The sequence below is a fragment of the Cyprinus carpio genome, chromosome B15, assembly GCF_018340385.1.
Source record: "Cyprinus carpio isolate SPL01 chromosome B15, ASM1834038v1, whole genome shotgun sequence".
Classification (NCBI taxonomy): Eukaryota; Metazoa; Chordata; class Actinopteri; order Cypriniformes; family Cyprinidae; genus Cyprinus; species Cyprinus carpio.
The window spans coordinates 16391975-16411599 of record NC_056611.1 but is presented as its reverse complement, the minus strand read 5'-3'; the positions used below and the strand labels follow the sequence as shown (position 1 = coordinate 16411599).

Sequence of the window (19625 nt, the reverse complement as noted above, 5' to 3'; positions counted from 1 at the left end):
ATGAGGTGTTGCCATTACTAGCTAACGATGCTTTCCAGTCTTGCAAGGGCTGACCAGCTTGTGAGAAAGCCATGTTTTGTTTGCCTTGGCACTGCTTTATGAGGTGTTGCCATTACTAGCTAACGATGCATTTTGGAAAGTTATATTCAATAATGACATTTACACAAAGAGCAGACCGCAGTAGATATAGCAGTCCATTCCAGGCAGCGGTGAAACAATGCATCAAATCTCGACTGGAGCACTCAGTATAGTATGTTATAGTAAAGGGTCATTCATGCGATTGTCATGCGCATCTCATCAGTAAAGCCGGTTCCGTGATTGGTTGTAAATCACCATCACCTGCTTTCAGATGGAGCGGCATTTAATACACAGAGCCGTAGTTTACTGACAAGCTAGACAATATCGCATTCATATTCACAGATGAATCACATTCGATTATGAACACGATATTGCCTAGCTTGTATGCAATTAATTGCACAGTCCTATGTCATACAATTTCCTGTAAGATGCTTAAAGGGGTCATGTGATGTTGCTAAAAAGAACATTATTTGGTGTATTTGGTGCAATGAAATGTGTTTATGCGGTTTAAGGTTTAAACAACACATTATTTTTCACATACTGTACATTATTGTTTCTCCACTATGCCCCGCCTTTCTGAAACACGTCGTTTTTTACAAAGCTCATTGGTCTGAATAGCGAGGTGTGCTCTGATTGGCCAGCTATTCAGTGCATTGTGATTGGCCGAATACCTCAAGTGTGTGACACCCCTTACTATGCTGTGATGCATGTCCCGGTCAGAATACCAGCGCCAGAAGACAAAAACAATACAACCCATTACAAAAGACTCGAGCCATTTGTTGCTGCCATTAGGGACATAATTACGGGTTATAATGACTTACAGTATACTGTGTTTTTAAGCGTTACGTTGCATTATATTGTGCCACATAAACAAAACCATGTCTGCATTTGTGATAGGAGAACAAACAACAAGTGCTACTCTACACCAGTGGTTCTCCATTCCAGTCCTCGTGCCCGCCAGCACTGCATATTTCACACGTCTTTCTTTGTTAACACATCTGATTCAGATAATCAGCTCGTTAGAAGTGAGCTCCGTGCATGAACTGTGTTCCCACTGACATGGTCCCTACACATTGTTCATTGCTCCCTACTCCCTAAGCAGGGGAAATCTGTTTACCTCACTTTGGAACATTCATTCATGGATTTGCACTGCGCAACATCTTCACACACGGGCAAGTATGACATCATGTACCTCTGTAAATAAATACAATTTAAATTCACGTCTCGCTCACTTCAATGCACGTTGAATGGAACATATACGTTCGATTCGAACTGGAATCATGGCGGAATATCCTGTGATGTCCACTTCGCAGGGCACTACGTTCGAATAGAACAAACGTCTGAAGCGATAAGAGAGACATACAGAATGTGCAGAGCAGGGGGGCACGAGGACTGGAATCCCCTTTAAAGGGATAGTTCAACCAAAAATTTTAATTCACGCATAAATAAATTGTTGAATTAAGTTGTTATTTTTGTTTTCTTTCTGCACAAAATGTATTCTCGTAGCTTCACAAAATTAAGGTGGAACCACTGATGTCACATGGACTATTTTAAATGATGTCCTTACTACCTTTCTGAGCCTTGAACATGTCAGTTGCGTTGCTGTCTATGCAGGGTCAGAAAGCTCTCGGATTTCATCAAAAATATCTTGAGTTGTGTTGCGAAGATGAACGAAGGGTTTGAAACAAGAGGGTGAGCAAATAATGACAGAATTTTTGTTTTTGGGTGAACTGTCCCTTTGAAGGAATAGTTCACCCAAAAATAAAAATTTGCTGAAAATGTACTCCCCCCTAGGCCATCCAAGATGTAGATGAGGTTGTTTCTTTATCAGAACATATTTGGAAACCATTTAGCATTACATCAGTTGGTCACCTCTGCAGTAAATGGGTGCCGTCAGAACTGTGGAACATAAAAGAAGATCTTTTGAGAAATGTGTCAGTGTTTTTCATTTGTTTTCCTCCATACAATGAAAGTCAATGGTTTTCAAAACTTTTAGGTTCCCAAATCCTTTAAATATCTTTTATTTTATGTTCCACAGAAGACATAGTCATACAGGTTGGGAACAACATGAGGGTGAGTAAATGATAACTGAATTTTAATTTTGTGGTAAACGATCCCTTTAAAAAAACACTAAGACAAAATTCAATTGAAACAATAAGTGTATTGTATATAGAACAAACACTTTTTACCAATGAGAAAGATCATTTGTGCTGCCCAAAAATAACAATCCAACATAAAGCTGTAGGAACAGCTTCTAGCGACCAAGAACACGACCACTCAGTGTCTCCAGTGATAAAATAACATGCCACATACCAGCTCTCTGAAGTTCTCTCTCTTTACTGTACACAGCGGGACGTGCACAAGTCCGTGGAATGATCCCGGCCCTTGTCTCATATTCCCTCTGTGAGCCTCCATTTTACAATAAATCGCTGACTAGTCCTAGAACACCCATTGTATAACACCAACAATCTCCTCACCTCATTTTCAAGCCACTGAAACGAATAAAAAAAATTGTAAAGAGAACTTTGATTCATCTCATCGGGCTTCTGCATTTTAATGGGGAATTAAGTGTGAATTAGGTACACATCTGAAATATAATTGAAAAATAGGAGACACAAAATCAAGTGGCTGACAGCTATATGCATGTCAAAACCCGGCTGCCATGGTTACTGGAGAACTTTGTGACTCAAGGCAGCATTGTTCTCCTCTCTCTTCTTCGTTCGTTCTTTCACCTCAAGCAATAAATCTGTGCTACATTTATAATCACAATAATTCTGGCCAGCTCATATGGCTCTGTGTGCACAACATGGCAGGTTTCCAAACAAAATGCAAAGTGCTGAAGCGGACAAGCGTTGTTTGCAGTCTATCATTGTTTCCGAGCCTTGAAAAATGTAATGTCTGCAGTACAATTAAGCACATCAAACACTCCTTCACCTCTCTGGCACATTCATAAATATTTAATGGACAGTAATAGCCATCCACGGTGCGTTCAAGACAAACACTACGCACTACGGTGGGCATGTGGTGCTCTTATTGGAAAGAGCGGAGTGGAAGCTCATTACTATACATCTCATACCTTTGATCTCCGGAGGCGTGAAGCTCTAATCCATCCTGAGGCGCAGGAAGTTGCTGGTCTAGTATTGGGCACTCAGCTCCGGAGCAGCAATCCACATCAGAGTCCCATCCACTCGCCACCCAAACCCACCGTATGAAATGCTGGGGAAAAGACCTGTTGGAAGAGACAGGGAGTCAGGTGTATATGCCAATGCATCTGAAAAATCTACTGTTTGTCTTGGTGTACACCAAGTTCAAAAAAACAGTTCAAACAACAAATTTAAATATTTACTTTACTTCACATGTTGTTTTAAAGCCAAGCACTTTCAGTCAAAAGTTTGGAATAACAATAATTTTGTAAGTATTTTAATGTTTTTTTTTTTTTTTAAAGTCTCTTATGCTTACCAAGGCTGCATTTATTTGATCAAAAATCTAGTGAAAACTAGGGCTGTGTTTTGACACAAATTTCACGATTCGATTTGATTCTCACAAGCTTTCGATTCGATTCAACATCAATTATTCTAGATATATTTCAGGTAACGTTACAGTACATGCCAAATTTTCACAAGAAAAGAAACTAAACCTAATGTAACTAATGTAAAATATACAGGAGAGTCTGTTAGTATACAGTAAGTCACAATTACATAATTATATTTCTACTCCAATTTGTTTTTTTGAAACAAACTTTTAAATGGTGGCTGTCATAAAAATTTAATGGACTTATTCAAACAAATTAAACATTGAAGAACAGTATAAAATTCTAATGAATATGTTATATTGTGCATATATTTAGCAAAATGCTCCTCATTACAGTTCATTTTTCTAACTGACTAAGGAGTTTATGGTCAGATATGTTTGTTTCTGCTGTAAATGAGGTGACGTTATGTGACACTGACTTCTTTTGTTTACAAGCTGCTATATTTTTTATATAAAAAAATCTTCTTTTCAGTTGAAACACTGATAGAGCGATTACATGAAACAGGACACAGATTTTGGTAAGCTTTACTCATTCTTTTAATATACCTTTGGATGTTTATTCATGTTTATTTCGTGCTGAAACTGTTATTAAAATTCGCCCAATTGCTGCTCAAAACTATCCCAAAAGCATTTCAAAGGGGGTTGGCTTGGTAAAAATCCCATTCCGGGGGATAAAATACATGTTATTTTGGCAGGTTTCCCCTGGTAAAATTCGCATTCCGGGGGCTGGGTTGCTTCAACCCGCGGCAACAGTGTTAAATTAGCCCAATTCCACGGGAAACTGCGGACTTGGCAACGCTGTGATCTGACACTCCACATGAAACAGCGGCAAAACGCTATTTATTATTTGAATCCTGTAATAAAATGGTAAGAATTTAAAATCTGAGACTTTGTTTCATATCAAAAGTAAAAAATTACAAAGCTTATTGCGATTTTTTGGATATGATGAGCACTACAATGTTCCGTTCAACTTGGGATTTAAGAATCGATATTGTTTCGTAAAAGTGAGAATCGATTAAATCAATATTTTTACCCAGCCCTAGTGAAAACACTAATGTTTTGAAATATTTTACATAACAGCATATTATAATCAGTGTCAAAAATGTTTCAAAATAGAGTGGCTGCTGAAAATTCAGCTTTGCATTACAGGAAAAACAAAAAAGCATAAATCTAAATATTTTTTTTTAATCTTACAGAGCTCTAAAAATGTAATAAATTGTAAAATAAAAAAATACTGCAAGGAAAATAGCCTATATTAATTTATTTATTTCAGTCTATTCCTCACATAAATATCTGAAAAGTATTTCAGAAAAAATATTAAAAATATTTTTTTTAAAAATAGTGCTGTTTTCCAAGCTTAAAGGGAAATATTCCTCCATTTCTTCTTTTGTTTTGCACAAGAAAAAAATTGCAGTGTATGGGTTTGGAACAACATGCGGCTGAGTAAACACTGACATTTTTTTTTTTTTTTTGTTTGGGTGAAGTATCCTTTGAAATACTTGGCACAAGCAAATTGGATTACCGCCCTGAAAAGGATCTGGCATGTACTGCCATCAAGCAATGCAAATACTTCATAAGTCTGTTAAAACTTTCACTTACATGAAGCTGTTACATAACCACAAATATGTATTCTGTAACTCAAAATGACCTTCCACAATCAATGCTGGAGAAAAAGCACTTTAAATTTAGAATGCGGAGAGTGTCTGGCATATAAGCAAGGCTGAGTAATAGTACAATTTAATATTTCATTTCATTTCCTTACTGTTTATATTTAGCTTTTGCTTTCAAATTGTCCTTGCTCAATCTTTTTCCCTCTCCACTGCTTCAGCATGACATTTTCTAGCTCTGATAGTTTTGTGCATATTTTATCTGCCTGCCATTCAACTTTATGCGACCTCAAATCTCACTGCTTTTAAAGATGAAGTATACGCCAGAGTTTCACCTTTTTGTGAATAATGAGTGGATCTAAATTAACTTGTTACTTGTCCTTAACTGGAATCTGACACTCATTAGCATTCTAAACATGCCTCTATGCAAAACTGCCACATAATTTTACACTAAATGAGAAAGTAAATGTCAATTACAAGATGAGCGCTAATGTAAACTCACTGCATGTTAATGTTGCCCTTTCTCAGATGAGGATTAAAACTGTTCCTTATGATGACCCAGTCATTTAACACTTTCATCACAGCCACCTGAGGATACCTCGCAACTCCCACCTGTGAGCTGTTATAACAAGCAACTAGACTAACAGGAGAGCCAAGCTTATGTAAGTGCACTCTTACATTTACCATCACCTATTAATCAGAATATCTAAGTTTATACAGTACAACAGCTCTTAAAACCCACATGCACATAGTACTGTAACTAAACAGTCTTTTATCCAATCCAACTCACTGCTCTAAAAATACAGAATCTGACCAACCAATTTGTCAAATTAGTATTTATTGTGTTATGATATTCTGTAAATTATTTGATGCTTTTTGTATATTCAACACCTGCTGAATTTTATCACATAGCAGCCATAACTGTTTGGTTTCTCTCTCTCTCTCTCTCTCTCTCTCTCTCTCTCTCTCTCTCTCTCTCTCTCTCTCTCTCTCTCTCTCTCTCTCTCTCTCACTCTCACTCACTCACTCACTCACTCACTCACTCACACATGAATAAAAAAAAAAAAAAAACAGCATTTATTTAAATTAGAATTTTGTAACAATATACAATACCATTCAAAAGTTTAGGGTCAGTGTTTTTTTTTTATTATTATTATTATTATTTATTTACTTTAATTTATTTATTATTATTATTATTTTTTAAAGAAATATATACTTTTTCTTCAGCAAGAACGTGTTAAATTGATAAAACAATGATAGTAAAGACTTGTATTATAAAAAAAAAAATCATTCTATTTGGAATAAATGCGGTTCTTTTATAGTCTGAAAAACATATCACAGGTTACAAAAATAAATAAATAAATAAAAAATACAAATTAAGCAGCACATCTGTTTCCAACACTGATAATAAATCAGCATATTAGAATGATTTCTGAAGGATTGTGTGACATTGAAGACTTGAGCAATGGCTGATAAAAAATTCAGCTTTGCACCACAGAATTAAATTATATTTTAAAGTATATTCTAATAGAAAACTCTTATTTTAAATTGGATTAATATTTTACAGTATTACTGTTTTTACTGAAGCTTTGATCAAATAAATCCATTTTTATGCTAACTATTTAAGTAAAAAAAAATGTAGGCTTCAACAATTTACCTAAAAATATATTTTCTTATGAGATTCTCTAACTGTACTAACTCTAGATATATACCATGCTACATGATGCTGATTACTATATTAATGTTCTATGGTAATTAGACAGCACTTCAAGATACTTCACAAACTCTCATTAATACTAAAAGAAAGCTTTCCATCTGATAATACCATTTATAAACCACCATATCCTGAGGTACTGTCTTTAAACTTTCACATTTTGTCAGGTCTCCAAGGAAAACCCTAATTGTCCTCCCAAAAACGGTATTTTCAAAGTCCCTTTCCTGCCGAAAAAAAAGTATTAATTTGACTGCAAAAAGATCAGAGGTGCAGATCTATTCAGAAGTTTCGCAGACCACGCACACAATCCAATACATCAAATGAAAATTATCTCACATGAAAACAGTTTAAAGAGATTGGAGGCATAAAGCATGTCCTTTTGCCCCAGGCAGGAGTGAGACAGTGACACAGTTTGTCTGTGTGCTCAGTACTCCTGCAGTGCCACCTTCCCACTCAGCAATGTAGACAACCGCACTGGGGACTGACTCTCTCTCGCTCTTTATCTCACTATCCTCTATACCTCGAACCACCAGCAGAAACACATCAGAGTAAATGAAGCATCCCGATTGTCCCTGCACTCACAAAAGATGAAAAGTTATGCCAATGGCTGAGGGGCTGGAGAGGAGATGGCAATGTGGGATGATGGGAAAACAGGCCATATAACACAGCACTATAGAAGTAATGAAGCCATGATATATTCAAGAAGGAGGAAAATTCAAGTCCACGCCACCTTGGGGGAGAATCTTCTGGCTGCGTGGGACCATCAAGAATTTATTCATTGGCTCTACCGTGAACAAGTTGGGATGTTTATTTTGCAATTCCATTTAGTCAGATTAGAAAATGAAGAGACTTCATAAATCAAATGGCTTCCATTCAATTTTCTTTTTTGTTGCCAAGTGGTCTTGTTAAATGAAGGAAAGTTGTATGAATATACTTTGACAGGCATAAATGCTGCTTTGAAAGGAAAGTGTCTTTGAGGTTTGGAGATAAAATCAGCTCTCATTCTTCTTGGCAGGTTCTGGAGATGTGAGGTCTGATTGAAGAGCTTCAGGAGCACTCGTGAAATATCTTGGGGGCGGGACGGGGGAGCGGTATTATCTACTGAATAACATGTCATTCACTGGCTTTCTGACTGGTAAACATTTTGTTTCCCCAATCAAACATTTTTAATTTACAGATATGTTCATTAGGCTTCAGAAGCAAACTCGTATGAAGGCAATTAAGGTAATAGCTGTAATGGGGGGGGGGTTCCTGGCTTGTTGTCGTGATGAATAATACATTGGTATTCATGCTGTTGTTCCACTTCAAGGGGATTTAGAACAGATTAAAGTTAATCTAACGGATCACATTTGCCTGTTCCTTATCAAACATGCAGAACGCATTAGCATTGTCTCAATGAAATCAGCTATTTCTGATTAGACAAAATTAAACATGGCTTTATTTGACACATACTTTCTGATTATGTGATTCGGTCAATGTACCACTACTCGATTGACTGTACAACATGTTCTACTTTAGGATGGTTTTACATTGAACATCGAGAGGTAACTAAACATAGTACCAAAACTGTCTATCATACAAAAAAAGCATTATAGTATTATTAATATATTCATTTATAATTAATATATTCATTCATTCATTAATTCATTCATGTCTTAATCTATTATATCTTTCTATTAACATCAATTGCATGACCAATACACAAAACTATTCAACTGATCAGAATTTACAGTAAAAAAGGGGTTACATAAGGTACCGTATATACTATATTTCAATTAAATACTGTCTTTTGATTATTTTGTACATCAAATAATTTTATTAATAATGGTTTTCAAAAATATTAAGCCGCAAAAACATCTGTAATAATGGAGAAAAAAAAAATCTAGTAAGATTTTACTATTTTCTCTACTTTGGACAGTCTTGAAAACCACCAAGAAACCCTTCAAAAGTTACTGGTGAATATCACAATAAATAAACAAACAAAGAAAAAAAGAGCCTTTGCAGACACAGTGGTAACATAAAAATGCAAATACATTATAATGATGTCTTTGCATGTTTAATGCACACCAGTACTACTAATGAAGGCACAGTCAAAAATAATTGCTACATCTGTAATCCCAGAGACACTCCACCTTTTAATGAGTTTCCCAGCAGACACAGGTGTTCATTCACACAGTTATAGCAGGGCTTAACATGGAGACACATCCGCTGGGCCTCAACATTTAGGTTTTTGCCTCACAGCTGGTATGTTTTGATTTTGCCTCATTCACAGTTGTCAAAAACAGGCAATTAAGGTTTTCCCTCCAACACACGTACGCACTTCCACAGACATGGGAAAAAATAAAGCAACAAAATAAAATACATTTGCAGCATGTAAAACTGATTACATATCATTGAAGCTGTCTACATCAGAGGTGTTCAAATTGACACTAAAATGTTGCAATGGACCTAGAGGCCAGTTGCATTAACATAGTCTCTATATTAAGACTGATTCTAAAGAACTAGTTACAGTAGCAGTTAACCAAGTCTTACTTTTCAGATTAAAATTAGACCAGTCTACCTTTTATGTAACTGACTTTACAAAGTTATGACCAGTCTTGAAGAAAAAGAATTAGATGATAACTTTTAAGACTAGTCTAAGCAGTTTATGCAACCGCCCCCAGGTCCTAAAATATAAAGGCAGCTAAATATATTTTTGTGTATAATGACCTCTTTATACTGTGTGTGGAAAAATAGTCAGCATAATAATATAAAGACAAAAATATATCACTGGACTGTACTAAAGCCAAATTATTAAAATGTTCTCTGGAAAATAATATATTATTTCAAATATTGTAATTTCAAATGTGTAACACCCGATGAAAACAATTGGTTACACTTTACAATAAGGTTCCATTTGTTAAAATACATAAACGAACAATGAAAAATACCTATAAAGCATTTATTAATTTTAGTTCATGCTGATTCCAAAATTAAAATCAAAAGTTGTATCTATTAATGTTATTTAATGGACATGAGCTAACATGGAGTAACACTGAATCGATGTATTTTTATTAACTAGCGTTAGCAAAGATGAATAAATACTGTAACACATGTATTGCTCATTGTTAGTTAATGTTAGTTAATGCATTAAATACAGTTAACAACTGGACCCTTTTTGTAAAGTGTTACCCAACAATTTTGAATTCAACTATAATTTATTTGTAAAACATATGAACACACAAACTGTATAAAAATTCAATTACGTGTGTATTACATATTATGTATATATTATATTACATCATCCTGTCTCCTCTCCAAATCCAAAATGAGAAAAAAAAAAAAAAATATATATATATATATATATATATATATATATATATATATATAATATATATATATATATATATATATATATATATATATATATATATATTCAATAGCACATCATTCTTAGATCAGATTAAACTGACTTGGTAAAAGCATTTTGCTTCCAACTTCAATTCCACAGTACATATCTTACACACACGATTACCTCACACGCACACGCACACGCTCTGTATATGTGCAATATATGAAATCCAAGTCACATTCAAAGCCCGGACAGATAGTCACTGTTGTGTGGCGGTGTCATCAATCTTCATTGTTAATTCATAGAATGACACAATATAAGCCAGTGGAATGAATCCTGAGCCGCAGCAAGACCACCAGCCAATCTGCTGCACGCTGCCAGATTGACGGCCGGTACAGGGAGCACTTGAGTTAGGAAGGAATACAGTTCACTATCAGCCTGAGCCATGACCCCAATTGAAGAGGCATATGCAATGTGCTGTGGGAGGAGACCATACGGTGGAAAAAGCCAAAGCCAGCTGCAGGGGAACGATAAAGCCATTAGAATTCATGGGCCATCTTAAAGCCTGTCGTCCTCCCCAGGTGGATGTGACTGAATGTGTTACCTGACACAAAAAGAGGTAAATGCTACAATGCACAAACACAGTCATCAACTTAAACACGCCATGAGAATCGGAAACGGTGATGTCACGGTGGCGAGACGCAGACCGGGACTGTCTGAAGAACTACTGGTTCGATTGGAACAGAGAAGAGAGAGAGAAAAAGAGACAGGCAGAGATGGAGAGGCCGGCCAGTTAGCGCAGATCAATTTGAAAAAGCAATAGCTCAGCACTTCTGCGCGTACACACCTAATTTTGCTGCATGCTGGGAGTATTTGGTACAGCACTTCACCTGACATCTGCAACTTGTCATGACATATTGAATTGTGAAGGAAAATGTCTCAGTCAGTGGAAAACAACAGAATTATATTCCTATTCTGTCTATAGGCCTATTTGGATGGAATTACTTTTGCCCTATAGGTAAGATTACATTGAATTCACAAAAATGTATTAAAATTATGGGGGAAATTATGTTCGGCTGACTCTGGGGTCCTCTGTGAAATCTTCATCCTGTCTGTGATTGCGATATTTTATCTTTTCCCAATGTTTCTCATTTATTTTGACCTTTGTCGACCGCAGCTAAAGCTGAATTTCTTGTTGCGCTGTCTGGTGCTCCTTCATTAAGTATATAGACCTTTGCCAAGTTTCTTGGTAAAATAACAGTTGGTTCAAGTACTGCTGACATCTAATTAATCATTAATTAATTAATTTTAATAATTAATGAATGACAGAATGATAGCTAGAACAACAGAATGAATGAATGAATGAATGAACAGATGATAGATGAATGATAGAACAATAGCTAGAACAGCAGGACGATAGCTAGAATGATAGACAGAATATTAAAACCATAGAAGGATATAGATTGAGTGATAATGATAGAACAATAAATAGAACAATGGAATAAACATAAATAGAATGACAGAATGATAGATAGAATGACAGAAGATAAACAGAATAAATGGAATAAGTACTGTAGGATGACAGACTGTAATGATAGACAGACAGACAGATGGATGTTTAGGTGATGAATTCATCATTCTCCAATATCATTGTCCTAACAGGTTAATTGGATCTGAAAAAAAAATGACATAGACAATTGTGTCACTCTCAGAGAGCACATCTACTTTAAAACACACAATAAATTTACTTGTAAATGAGCCAAAAATGAAAGAAAATGAAGGGCCAAAGTGTCTGGAGCAAGGGAAGAAAAATTAGCTTGCCGGGCCTCTAACCAGAAAAAACAGTGATTCATCACAGAGCTGGAGCAGGAAATGATAAGAATGAAGTGTCTCAGAAAAGGAAGTGCTGTTATCTGACATTGTGAAAGAGAGAGAGCGAGGTGTGTGTGCCAGAGCCCTTGCAGGACAGAAGAGTCTCATTTAGGCATCAGTGGTGAATAGCAGTGAACTTCCTCTGGTCTAGAGACAGTGACGTGCCTGGACTCATGAGCAGCCACTTCCTGAAGCCGGGCCGTTAAATCAGACACAGGCAGCAGCTGGGCCATCAGCATCAGCCACCTCCAACCCTGAGAAAGGCCACATGGGAAAACAGGAGTGCCAGGGCACCCAAAGTAACACTCCCTAGATCAGTGGTTCACAACTGGTAAGTCTATTCCAACAGAATAGACAGGTCGAGGACAGCAAGGAAAACAAAACAAAACTATTGTCAGACTTGTGTTCCTGTTTTGTTGTGTTTTTCTCCCCATGTGCTTCCCGTGACCCAGTTTCTTCCTCTCCTTTTGATTAGTCATTTTGTTTAGGTGTGTCCCGTTAATTACCCTCATTTGTCTATGTATTTAAGCCCCAGTCTGCTCAGTCTTTGGTTGTCAGGTCACTGTTATGTTATGCTGTGCTTTCCCTCACTATTCTGCCTATTATCTAAGTTTGTTCATTAAATGAAATGAGTTTGAACTGCACCTCCTGTCTTCACCTTCCTTCGCCTTCCTTCCAGCATCACCGTGACAACTATGCTAAATGCAAATACTGTAGTAAAGTGCAACTTCACTATCATACAAAGTTAGGACTGCAAAATAAAAATACTCTCACCAAAGGGAGGAGAAAACTTTTATGTACTTTACAGTATTCTGGAAACGCAAATGAATCTTTGGAAGAATCTAGTCAAATTAGCAAAAGCAACATGGATATTTTCATACAACTCAATGTTGGTTTCTTTGTTTGCATATTGTGACGAGTGGGGCGGGGCTGAGAGCTGTGGGAACGGAGCGACGACAGTGAAGGACGAGAGAGGACCAGGCCTGGGTTTTATTTTGTGGTTTGGTTTTTGTTTGTGCGCAGCAGTCGTCCGTGAGGGGCTGTCACGCTGTTTTATGTTTATTTGGTTATTAAAGTTTTATTTGAGTGTCCGCCAGTTCCTGCCTCCTTCTTCCCGTGATTGTGAAGTTTTTATCGTTACACATATAATTTTGGTTCTGGTGTTGGATGACCACTTGAGGTCAAGAAACTGATTCAGAATATTTTCTTGTCTCATGATATAATAAATAATTTCGCGTTCCAGGCAACCCATAACCCGTGTTTTTTCAACCTTCTACCTGTGAAAGTGCACTGGAACGGCAGTCAAACCCGTGACTTCCCACCTGTGAACTCTTACTAGATCAATGTACAGTACTCCCAGTTCTGCACTCTTTCTTTCTTTCTTTCTTTATTTTTTTTATTTCGAACAACAACCAATAAAATAAAAAAAATAAAATAAAATAAAGTAAAATATGAACATACAACCATTGTGTTACCACATAAATGCAATATCAAAAATAAAAATTACATGTGGTTCGAAAAGGAGCGGGCTGAAGCAAAAAGCTTGTTATATTCCCACCCCTTATATAACCATACAAAATTCCATCATCTATGAATTATCCCACCACATACAACATATCCTTATTGCACAACAACCATTAAACAAATACATTAAATAAATAAAAAATTACAAAAAAATATCTTATAATCAATCTTTTAACCCACCCTCATTATTCTTGTTCCACCTCATAACCTTTTAGTAACTCAATTTTATACAACTTTTTAAACTGTTTAAAGTTTGGTACAGTATTTTAACACCTGTTCCAAACTTATTCCACAACCTCACCCCACATATAGTGATGCACATACTTTTCAGAGTAGTTCTTATATTGAGCTTTTAAAGTTTAATTCATCTATCAAATTATACCCACCCTGCCTCTCCATAAACATTTTTTGTATATTTCCCGGAAGTAAATTATTTCTTGCTTTAAACATGAGTTGTACCGTCTTAAATTTAACCAAATCAATAAACTTTAGTATATATGATTTCAAGAATACTGAATTTGTGTGTTCAAGATATCCTACATTATTTATAATTCTGATTGCTCTCTTTTGTAATGTGCATAACGACTGTAGGTTGGTTTTGTAGGTATTTCCCCAGATTTCCACACAATAACTTAACTCTGATGTCACATAGCCCGCAAAACAACAATGGCAGCCCCTACAGACAAGGTATTTATGCAAGTGGTACATGGTGAGAAATAGACTTTAGAAAAATATAACAGCTTCTCTTGCCTTATGCGCCATTTTTCCTCCTCCGTTTCCCTCAAATAAGCAAGGAGTAAGCACCTTTGGTGATAGAAATGATTGTAAATGAGCATAAGCCCCATACAGTCCGCCATGCTGGTTTGTTTACATCTAGCTACCACAATTCCTTGCGCTCAGGCAGTTTGGTGTGACTTGCCTGGAACGCTACAAAGTCGTGAGTCGTGGTTTGAAGTCGTGACTTACGGGCTCAAAAACCTGCCTGGAACACAGCATAAATAGCCTATAAAATATTTTTTAATTAATACTTTCATTCAGCATCAAATTGATCAAAAGTGTCAGTAAATACAATTATATTGTCACAAAAGATTTTAAAGAAATGCTGTTCTTTTAAAAAAAAAAAAAAAAAAAAAAAAAAAAAAATATATATATATATATATATATATATATATATATATATATATATATATATATATATTGTTTTCACAAAAATATTAAGAAACTTAAGAAGTGTTAAGAAGTGTTTTTAACATTGATAATAACTTAAAATGTTTCTTAAGCACCAAATCAGCATATTTATATTTAAAATATAAATAATGCTATAATACTATTTCACAATATTAATGTTTTTGCTATTTTTTTTATCATAAATGCAGCCTTCATTTTTAAAAATAAAGGTGCTTAAAAGGTTGTTCACAGCGATGTCATAAAATAACCATTTTAGGTTCCATAAAGAACCATCTTTTTCTTACCTCTATATAAACTGAAGAACCTTTTTTCTTCACAAAGAACCTTTTGTGAAACAGAAAGGCTCTTCAGATGTTAAATGTTCTTTATGGAACCATTTAGACAAAAAGGTTCTTCTATGGCATCGTGAAGCACCTTTATTTTTAAGAGTGTTGGTGAGCATAGAAGACTTTTTCCAACCCCATACACTTGAAAAATAATGTACGATTAACATTTATTATGAATTATAATTAATAATTGCATTATATTTAAGCAAACCTTTCTTGCCCTCTAAATGGTCACTTCTTCTTTTGCTTTTACACTTTTTTACTCCACTTAAAACAAATGCCTGTAAAAAGCAATTTATGAAAACAGTGTTGGATATTAAAAAACTGATAACCATTTGACTAAAAAAAAATTACATATACTGTACAGTATATCTCTATTGATGTCCAATGTAAAAATCTTAGTCCTGTAGCAATACCAGTTGAGAACCACTGTGAGAGGTGTCACCAATCAGATGTCAGGCATCAACAAAAATCAATTAGTATAATGACAACACAAGATATCCGCATTTTCTGAGACTGTGAGAGTTTCTGTGTGCCGTGTCGATACGGTTTTCTTTTAGATAGGCTGACGGCTTTACTTAAAGTTTGATCTTCCAGGCTGGGGAACTTCTGAGACATGCACCAGAAAAACAAAGCCAACCAGATGGGTAATTACAGAAAGGTAGGTGTCACAATGCTGCATGTTTAGGGCAGCAACAGTGATATAAAATACAACACAAGGGCACCAGTGTAGGCGGTGCAGAAATGTGGACATTTACATCTTCAACCTCCAGCAGATGGATTACATGTGGTGATTAGAAGCCTTACGACTGTAGTAAACATTCCATTATGGTTACACGTCAATCCTTATTAATTAAACAGATTGTCAATGTTGTGACACGGTTTCTGCTCGCCACATCAAGCACGTCTTCATGTAAATAGATTCGGTCTAAGTCTCTCATAATTTAGCTGGTTTATGCTTCATCAGCAAGCAACAGCATCGGCTCCACGGATCTCATTCAGGACGTGAGGAGAGCTGAGCAAGGTTATCATCACAGCACTCTTGAGGACTCCATCCACAGCTCATTTTCACAAGTGCCGCTCAGAAATGCACACACATACTCTAGGTCGTTTTCCAAATAGCTCCATTGGCGAGGGTTGGGATAGTTACTACAACGCTGCCAAGCGTGGTTGCTTCGATAATTGAGGAAATTTAAATGACATTCACTAAAACTCCACAGAGAGTCACAGTTCCCATATGTTTAATTACTCATGCAGATTTGCATGTTAACCGTTTGATGTATAAGTAGAAGCATTTCCATCTCAAGTAGAACGTATTTGATTGAAAAACCTGAAAAGACATTTTATATTCATTGAGTGATGTCTATTATTAAAACATACCAAAGAAAGGATTACAACATAAAAGTTAAATTTTGGAAATTGTGAATCATGTACCACTAATCCTACTAGCTTTCATTCTACTCAAAAATACTATTTTGCTCATCTCAATTGGTATGTGAGTGCTTTTTATGAATCATTCAAACTGATAAAAACGATCACGATGACTTGTATGATTCATATGGTGTCTGTTGCATGAAACCGAAGATTAACAAATGCAAATATGTGAAGACAAATATTCAGAAGGTGCCGTTAAGAAAAAAACTATTTACTGTACCATACAAGCAGTGTTGGTGAAAGTTACTTTTAAAAGTAATGCATTACAATATTGCATTACTCCCTAAAAAGTAACTAATTACATTACTTAACTACTTTTGATGGAAAGTAATGCGCTACGTTACTTTTGGGTTACTTTTTAAATCTGGGCAGGGTTGCTTGTTTTTAATATAAAAAAGTATTGTTTTTGCTTGCTTGTTTTTAATATAAAAAAGTATTGTAAAAGCCCTTTCACAACAAAAGTGAAATGAATACGCCTCAGACTGAAGGAAATGCAAATTCATGTCTAAACAGTGGAGGGCGCATCTCAAACTAATTGAAGTGACGTGACATACAGCCATGTATGGTGACCCATACTCAGAATTCGCGCTCTGCATTTAACCCATCCAGAGTGCACACACACAGCAGTGAACACACACCCGAAGCAGTGGGCAGCCATTTATGCTGCAGCGCCCGGAGAGCAGTTGGGGGTTCGGTGCCTTGCTCAAGGGCACCTCAGTCGTGGTATTGCTGGCCTGAGACTCAAACCCACAACCTTAGGGTTAGGAGTCAAACTCTCTAACCATTAGGCCCCGACTTCCCCCAAAATTGCATGAAGAATATGACACAGGAGAAGACTATTCATCAATATACTATTTAGCAATAACAAAAATTAAACCCAAATGTGTCATTTTTGCTTAGTATTGTTGAATTGGATCATCAAAGGTCAGTAGCAAAGTCATTGTTTAATAAAATGGGATTAAATACATAAATGATATTTGTCTTATTTAACATATTTAATTATTGCAGGTTTGTATAATATTATGAGTTTGCATTTGACTGATTTTATTCATTTTGAGGAATACTAATCCTGTTTTTGTGCAGGCGAGATGAGTAAATACATGTACATATTTAGTTAGTCTTAGTCTTTGTAAATTAAAAAGTAGTGTGTTACTTTAGCTACTTAAAAAAGTAATCTGATTACGTAACTCATGTTACTAGTAATGCGTTACCCTCAACACTGCATGCAAGCAAATGTCATGATGAAAGAAGAAGCTGCACCCTGCTGAGATAAAACAAAGACCATCTTCAAGTGCAAAAAAACTTCATGATTTCACCCTTTGTGCCACCTTGAAATTGCGTCAACAACAGAATGAGGCCCAAAAATACATGCCTGACATTAACGTTGAAGTTCACTTTGATTATTATAGGACAGTATGTCATCTTTATCTTTCCCTGCTCGAGTTGATGTCATTAGACTGTTTCATTAAAGTCGCTCTGTGCAGTGAACTCATTCAAACTCATACTGCAGCTCATTACGGGCCCAGGGCTGCATTTGCTCATAAAGCAGCCACATATCTATCATTTACTCTCTGTGCCTTTGTGTGTGTGTGTCTTGCTTGTAACGGTACATTACATAAGTAAACTTGTGCTCCATCTATCCAGGAAAGCAAATGCACCAGGCTCTGACACTACAGGAATGTTTTCTCATTGGACGGTCCAGATACACCAACTATACCGCTCTAATCTAATATCTCACACAGCCATGCCGCAAAAATATATTCTAACCTTATTAACGAATGCATGAAGGTATCCAAAAGACTGTAACTGATTATGATGCAACCAGAAGCCTCAAGAGCAAGCGTGGGACAAGGTCAAAAACAAATTGATGCACGATGGGTGAACGGGTCGCACATTAGCTTGCAAGGACAGTCGTCACCAAAGCTATTTCTGCTGCTTAGGACAGTGTGCGATGCACATTGCTAACTTGATGAGACAACAACATAAAATGAATATACGGGCAATTGAATCAGAACAAACATACCTCTGTAACATTTTAATTTTGTGCTGTTTTAGATAAAAATAAAAGATTTTGCCAATTAAAGGATAAATACAGCATATTGCAACTGACAGTGTAGAAACTTTACTTTTAAAGTAAAACCTGTGCTACTTTAATATCTATAATATATAATAAAATAATAATAAAGAAATAATTGCATGTTTCATTTTTGGAGAGGGGATTTTACAAAACATTATTGTGGTACTCATTAAAAGTACAGTAACTAATGTTACATATTTACTTTTAATGCAAAATAAAGATATAGTATTGTTTTATACTTGCATTAACAGGTAACTAGTTATTTTAAAACTCTGTTTCTAAAGTTTGGGTTGTGGTTGTATTTGCCAGTGACTAAATAAACAGAATCACTGTACTATTTTAAAAAACACATTACTTAAAAAAAAAAAAAAAAAAAATCAAGATTTTTTTTTTCTTTTTTTTTTTTACTGATATTATAGTCTAAGTTTATTGAATAGCATTTTAAAGTAAAGCCATCCGATTACATAAAAAAAACATTGCCCGCAACACTGGCGACTGAATGCTGCTTTATTTCAAAGGCCGCTTTTCTTTTCTGCTCACTTACTCCTCTTCACTCATCCTCAGGTGTTTTGTCGTCTTCCTGTGATGTATGTGTGAAACTATAGCATCCAAGAGCACCTTGACCTTGAGAATAAAATGAGAATAAAAGCATTCTTTCCTTTCTCAAGATCCCAGCCTCCGTGTTCTGACACCCACCGTCATGATGCTCCTAGATTACCATGTAACTGCGAAACACAAAGCAGAAGCAAGGTGAGCCAGGACATATGTGTTTTCCAGATAAGCATCTTGTCTGCAAGCAATAGATTGTGCCGTTGACTGTCTTCACTATCCCAGAGCCTGGGACTAATTTGACGGTCTCAATTGAGGATCGTCGGACAGTAATCGATTTTCCCTCCACTCAGTTGACTGTTTGAATCAGACAATGGTCTGAAAAACAAATATT

At 35.9% G+C, this 19625-nt stretch overlaps 1 protein-coding gene across 1 annotated transcript in view; it reads right to left on the bottom strand.

Annotated features, from left to right (window-relative positions):
- Window positions 1-19625, bottom strand: part of LOC109103545 (glutamate receptor ionotropic, kainate 4-like) — a 329617-nt gene that overhangs the window by 244701 nt on the left and 65291 nt on the right. The window contains exon 2 of the mRNA XM_042740067.1: window positions 3155-3307. The gene's annotated coding sequence lies outside the window, so the exon portion shown is untranslated. The remainder of the gene's footprint in view (window positions 1-3154; window positions 3308-19625) is intronic.